Source organism: Diadema antillarum, unplaced genomic scaffold, assembly GCF_040938485.1.
Source record: "Diadema antillarum isolate AM-2024a unplaced genomic scaffold, OU_Dant_1.0 seq00001470_RagTag, whole genome shotgun sequence".
Classification (NCBI taxonomy): domain Eukaryota; kingdom Metazoa; phylum Echinodermata; class Echinoidea; order Diadematoida; family Diadematidae; genus Diadema; species Diadema antillarum.
In genome coordinates this window covers 76,086-81,773 of record NW_027272209.1, presented here as the reverse complement: position 1 = coordinate 81,773, position 5,688 = coordinate 76,086, and the positions used below count along the sequence as shown (strand labels likewise).

The 5,688-nt window shown below is 38.3% G+C and overlaps 1 pseudogene; it reads left to right on the top strand.

Annotated features, from left to right (window-relative positions):
* The first annotated feature begins 321 nt into the window (after nucleotides 1-321).
* LOC139709785 (peroxiredoxin-like 2A) lies at nucleotides 322-4,866 on the top strand (annotated as a pseudogene).
* Nucleotides 4,867-5,688: the final 822 nt, after the last annotated feature.

Genomic DNA, 5,688 nt, shown 5'->3' with positions numbered 1-5,688 from the left:
ACTTTTCCAGATGAAGTTTCATGCTCGGTTGTTCAATCGAATCGTGTTTGAGGTCTTTGATTAACCCATTGAGGACGAGTCCTGAGTATACTCGGACAGGTGTCTATGGGAAATGTGTGTTGTAGCAAAATCAAACCATCCTCAACGGGTAGAGGATTCTGTGTTCATGAAATGTATGCTCGTGTTTTGCCAGATTCACTTGTATTACAGCCACTCTTAGAGGGTAAGTTATTATCTTCATTGGTTTTACAGGCCACTCCTTTCAAAAAGTGGATGTAACCAGGCCAGAGGCAAACTCGAGTTTTTGCCAACCAGTGCATACACTTTCCACTCAAGATGGCGCTGCTGTGGGGAGCTGCCGCAGCCGCTGTTGGTGGGGTCATCCTGGCCAACATGGACTTCTGGCTTCCCAAGGGCGGGGCTCCCACCACAGAGCCTTTCCTGGCAGGTGCCCCGCTCCAGCTTCTGGGTGAGACCCAGCTGAAGCAGCTCACTCTGGTGGACGAGGCCCTTAGAACGTTTAAGGCGGGTGACTTGTGGAAGGAGACAGGGGCAGTTGTCCTAGCCGTCCGCCGACCAGGATGATCCTTGTGCAGAGAGGTGTGGTGCTTGTCTGATCTCATCAGATATCAAAGTCCTTAAAAACTATTGCCATTTAGAAACATTGAAGGGTGAAAGAACTGTTGAGTCTATTATAGTGCCTTGAACTTTAGACTCATTTTGTAAACATCACACAGTACCATTATCATTTTTGGTGAATGAAGTACATGTATCACACATTGTAATCGCAAGTCTTGGGGCAACTGAAAGATATGCTGGGAGAGATGGGGATAGCGTGTTGATGACTGACTGTAATCAATGCTAACATGATGGAACCCCCAATAAACATGTCCATATTTTCTTCTTTACTATTAAACTTCTCTTTTCTTTCAAAACATGTAGTTTTCATCCAGAAAATTGATAGGTAGTGAAAAATCCATGAAAATGATTGATCTACTGCGTCAAGGGGTATTAATGATATGGACATGTATACTTGTCTATGCATGCTAATTTGGTGATGAGATATTGTAGAGCAAGGGTAGAGGCAGTACAATGTATTGACAGATGAGGTCAGTAATGATATTTTCAAGACATACAAAAGATTTTATCACCTGTAAATTTTGATCCCCCTGACTTCTTCATTTCCTGTTTTGTTTTTGGGCTTTTTTTCTTTAAATTTTTATTGTGAAAAGTAAATTGTATTTGTAATTAGCAGTGGTTGATGTTGTGGTTGTTCCTGCAGGAGGCCCAGTCGCTGTCCTCTCTGAAGCCACAGCTGGATGCGAGAGGCATCCAGTTGTATGCAGTCCTCTTGGAGCCTGGTGGCTACAAGGAGTTTCTGCCATTCTTTGCTGGAGAAGTCTTCCTCGACAAAGAGGTACAGTACATAGCAACTCGCCTCTAGACTCATGTCATCACTCAGTGGTATTGTGCCAATATCCCTACCAAAGGGTGAATATACTGAAAGCTGATGCTTGTGCAGCCAAACCGTTTATAATTTTTTAAAGTATCAACCTGATTTGACCCGTTGAGGATGGGCTGATTTTGCTATAACATGCATTTCCTATAGACACTTGCCCGAGTATGCTGGGGACTCATCCTCAATGGATTTATATTGCACTTAACCCAGTGAGGACGGGATGATTTTGCTACAACACGCATTTCCCATAGACCCCTACCCGTGTATACTCGGGACTCGTCCTCATCAGGTTAAATGTTGCAAAGTCATAATAATGCAGATTCTCCCATTTGTAACATTCACAAGATGGTGTTTTGATTATTGAATTCTTTTCCACTCTCCCAGAATGAGCAAAACAGCCATCCAACTTGTATTTAAATGGATGTTTGGATGATAGTGTCCATTGCACAAACAAAATGATTTATTTTCATATTCCTCTTTTTGTTTTCTCTTCTCCTTTTCTTTTTCTGTCAAGATGAGATTCTACGGTGAGCAGAAAAGGAACATAAGTCTCGCCGCACTACTCAGATTTGATTCGTGGTTGAAAATTAGGGAAAACAAGAACAAAGGAATTCCAATGAATCTCAAAGGTAAGGACAAAGCAACTGTGAAATTCCACATTCCAGCAGCTTATAAGTGTTTCATTTGAGCCTTATTTTGGTCATCAACCATTGTTTAATAGTTTGCAGAGAGTGATTAAACCTCTACATTGCTGAATTCACAACTGATCCTTTACTTGGCAAAACATACCAGACACTTTAAGTTAAAGGGCAATTCCGGACTAGTTGAAAGTGAGTCTGAAAAGAAAGAGACAGAGTATAATCTGATATTAAACCACAGTAGTGAAAATTTGATCAAAATGGGATAACAATGAAGGTAGTTATAGAATTGTGAAGTTTCATTAATTTTCACAAAGCAGTTCTTGAATCGTCCATGTGAATTTGCAAATGAGTGAGTTGATAATGTGTTTGCATCTCAACTTGTCATATTGTGTGTATTTAAGATCTTGAAATTTCCTCTCTTTTTTTTTTAAACGTAATTGTGCCCAATTCTAAATACTGACCAGTCAATATTTTGAAGTTATTTGAAGAGGAATAACATTTATGTTTCTCACTTTAATAGCAGTAGAATTATATTTTCCTCTTTTTTTCTTCTTTTTTTTTTGACACAATTAATGGAAAATTGTGAGGTTATGACATCATGAGTTCACTCCTTTGTATATGTGACTGCCCATCAAAGCCCACAAAAAGTAGACCAAAATGAATTTCCCATATCTACATGGTATGAAAGAGTACGCTCTAAGCTTTGAAATGATTATGTAACTTGTGTTAAAATGAGACCATCCTAACCCATTCAAAAAGTGATTGATGCAAGAGAGACTTAGGAGGTGCACTTTCATAGAAATAGGAGAAAAAGAGGATTGGATTAAAAGAGTAGGTTTGGGTGTGCTGTCAATACGTTCTATACACTTGTGAGAGTAGCACCTGTCAGAGAAAATAATCTATAATAATGATTTTTCTGGGCCATATTATTGCCCAGAAAAACGGCGTAATATCTCAATTTTGGTTTTGTTCTAAGCCACCAAGTTTTAACTGTAAGGAGAAAAAAAGGTAACTCTCCTAGGTAAGGCATACATTTACTTAAGAAATTTAGGTGGTCACCCATATTTAGTATTTTAGTCTATTACAAAGAATTCTAATCTGCAAGTTTTTGTGGGTTTCTAGCTGGGCGGTCACATAATATATTATTCGTATCAGCTGTTTTGGGACTGCTTGGCAAAAATGATCAAAGCTCCATTATTTCATAACATCCATAATTTTCACCCAGTTTTATCAACTTTTTACTGTTTCTTCACTCTTTCTTTTCCAGATGAACTTTTAGCTGGTCTGGAATAGTATTATTTTGTAACATTCTTGTCTTATTTTATGCAGATGTAATCAAATTTCTCTCTTGAGATAAGCAGTAAAATGCAGAGTTGTCGTGTTGATGAGGATAAGCCGATAATATCTACAGCAAAATTACCCTAAGACTTGGGTGGGTTAAAGAATAATGAACTGATTGCTCTCAATTTTTCTGACTGGTAGGAAATGGTCTGACTCTGGGTGGAGTGTTCGTCATCGGACCAGCCCAACAGGGAGTCCTGTTGGAGTACCGCAACAAGGACTTCAGCGATCACGTCACCAATGACGAAGTCATGGTAGCTGTCAACAAGATCCCCCAGTCATCTCCACCAAAGCTGTAAAGACATGGTACTTTATGTTTTCATAATTTGTCATCTAAATGGAGGAGGGTCATCAGCCAATTGTATACAATATGTGTTTATGCCAGGAGTAGGATTTAAGATCCAGTTTCTCATTGTTCCCAGTTAAGCTACAGCAAAAGAAAAAAAAAGTGCATTCATATTTAATAATTACTTATGATTTCTTATGCACATACAGCCACTTTTCTTGCTTGACAAGTTTGTGATCACTGATTGTAAAAAAAAATCGGGGAGTATTCTCTACAGCATTATTGGAGAACAGAAATCTATGTTAGTACAGTATCATGTATACTTATATTATCCATCAGAAAATATGGGATCATTTAAGTGAGAGATGGGATGGATCAATGTAACATTTGATATACAGTGATGGACAAAAATTTGACTTCAGCGATGCCCGAATTTATTTTGATTAAGCTCGAGAAGATGGACATGTGTATAATATGTTTAAGCAAAGTACTGTACGTGTACAAATATATTGTACTATGATAATCAGGTATAGCACTGTAACAAATGTTTGTTGGCCGGAAAGTACGTCATAATGTGCAGTGATTTAACTTTTATTCAATTGCATTTGCTGAATAGCATTCAGTAATTCAGTTATTCAGTTTTGTGCCAGATATTGAAATGTATTTTTTAATTTGACAGAACTTGAAGCAGGAGAAGGCGCAAAGAGAAATGCAATCATATGACTGTATGTGATCAGAACTTTAAAATAGTATGCTCTTCTTGTTGCGAATAGCTTTACACTCTTTATGTGAGAGAGTGTACAGGATACTACTTAGGAGTTATATGAATATATACGTATAGTATACTATACATATAACATTATTGACGGCACCATTATGGTGATTTTTATATTCCTCTTCTGTGGTCAAGGGGTGTGGCCTATTATCAAGATGACAACCTCGTGTCTAAACACTTCCTGAGTGAGAGATGGGGTTTGATAGGATATGATAATGTTGCCGCACAATCTCTTTTCTCCATGGAAGAGGAAAGTGAAGACATCATGCGTGCACATTCCTTTTTCTGTGCTATTGTCCGTTCTGAGCAAGTGTCTAACTTTCAGTGGAAATGCCTGCACAGTTATCAATAAAATGCAAACAAGACTAACTGAAATTGTTGTGGTTACGAGTTTTGATTTTGTATGTAGCATGATACGTGATATGAAGTTTCTTTAGCGAAATGCTAATGTGTGGGACTGCTATCAGAGAACACATTACCTACTGGGCATGTATTCAAAATTGAAAGCCCTGACAACTCTGTGACTTGTATTTTCTGTGCTGATGGATTTTGTGCTACTATTTAGTGATGCGTGATTCCGCTATTGTAATGTAGAACGATGCCACGATCCATCATGTGAAACTGAGCAGTTATGGCCAAGAAACTTGTAAAAATTTCGAGGACAACATATGGCTCCCTTCCATATCCCACTAGAGATCATCACAGAATTCATGACACTTTGACCTAGTCTGTAAACTTCGCTACATGTATTAAACTTTACTACCTGTCAAAAATCATCAGACACGGATTGTCCGGGCACAGTTTACTGACAAGGAAAATACGATTTTCTGTTCACGTGTACAAATGTATCAGAGGGAAACATAAAGGTGCTGCTTTTATAATGACGTGTTAAAGTCAAATAACAGAAAATGTGTTACTTTATGGTGTCTTAGAATCAAAATCTATGACACTATTTTTTCTAGAATGATGAGGGAACAAAACGGACAATACTACAAGTATATTCATAACACTGTGTCTTTGGGTAACCTCACTATATTTCTTTGTGAGCATGGCCAGATATACACTTGTAAAAATCATGTTGCATGAACAAGATGCTACGCTGATCGATGAGTGCAAGGAACTTTTGACAGTGTTCGTCGGTGACACGAGGTGGGCCAAGGTACGCGGTGTAGATACATCTACTTCT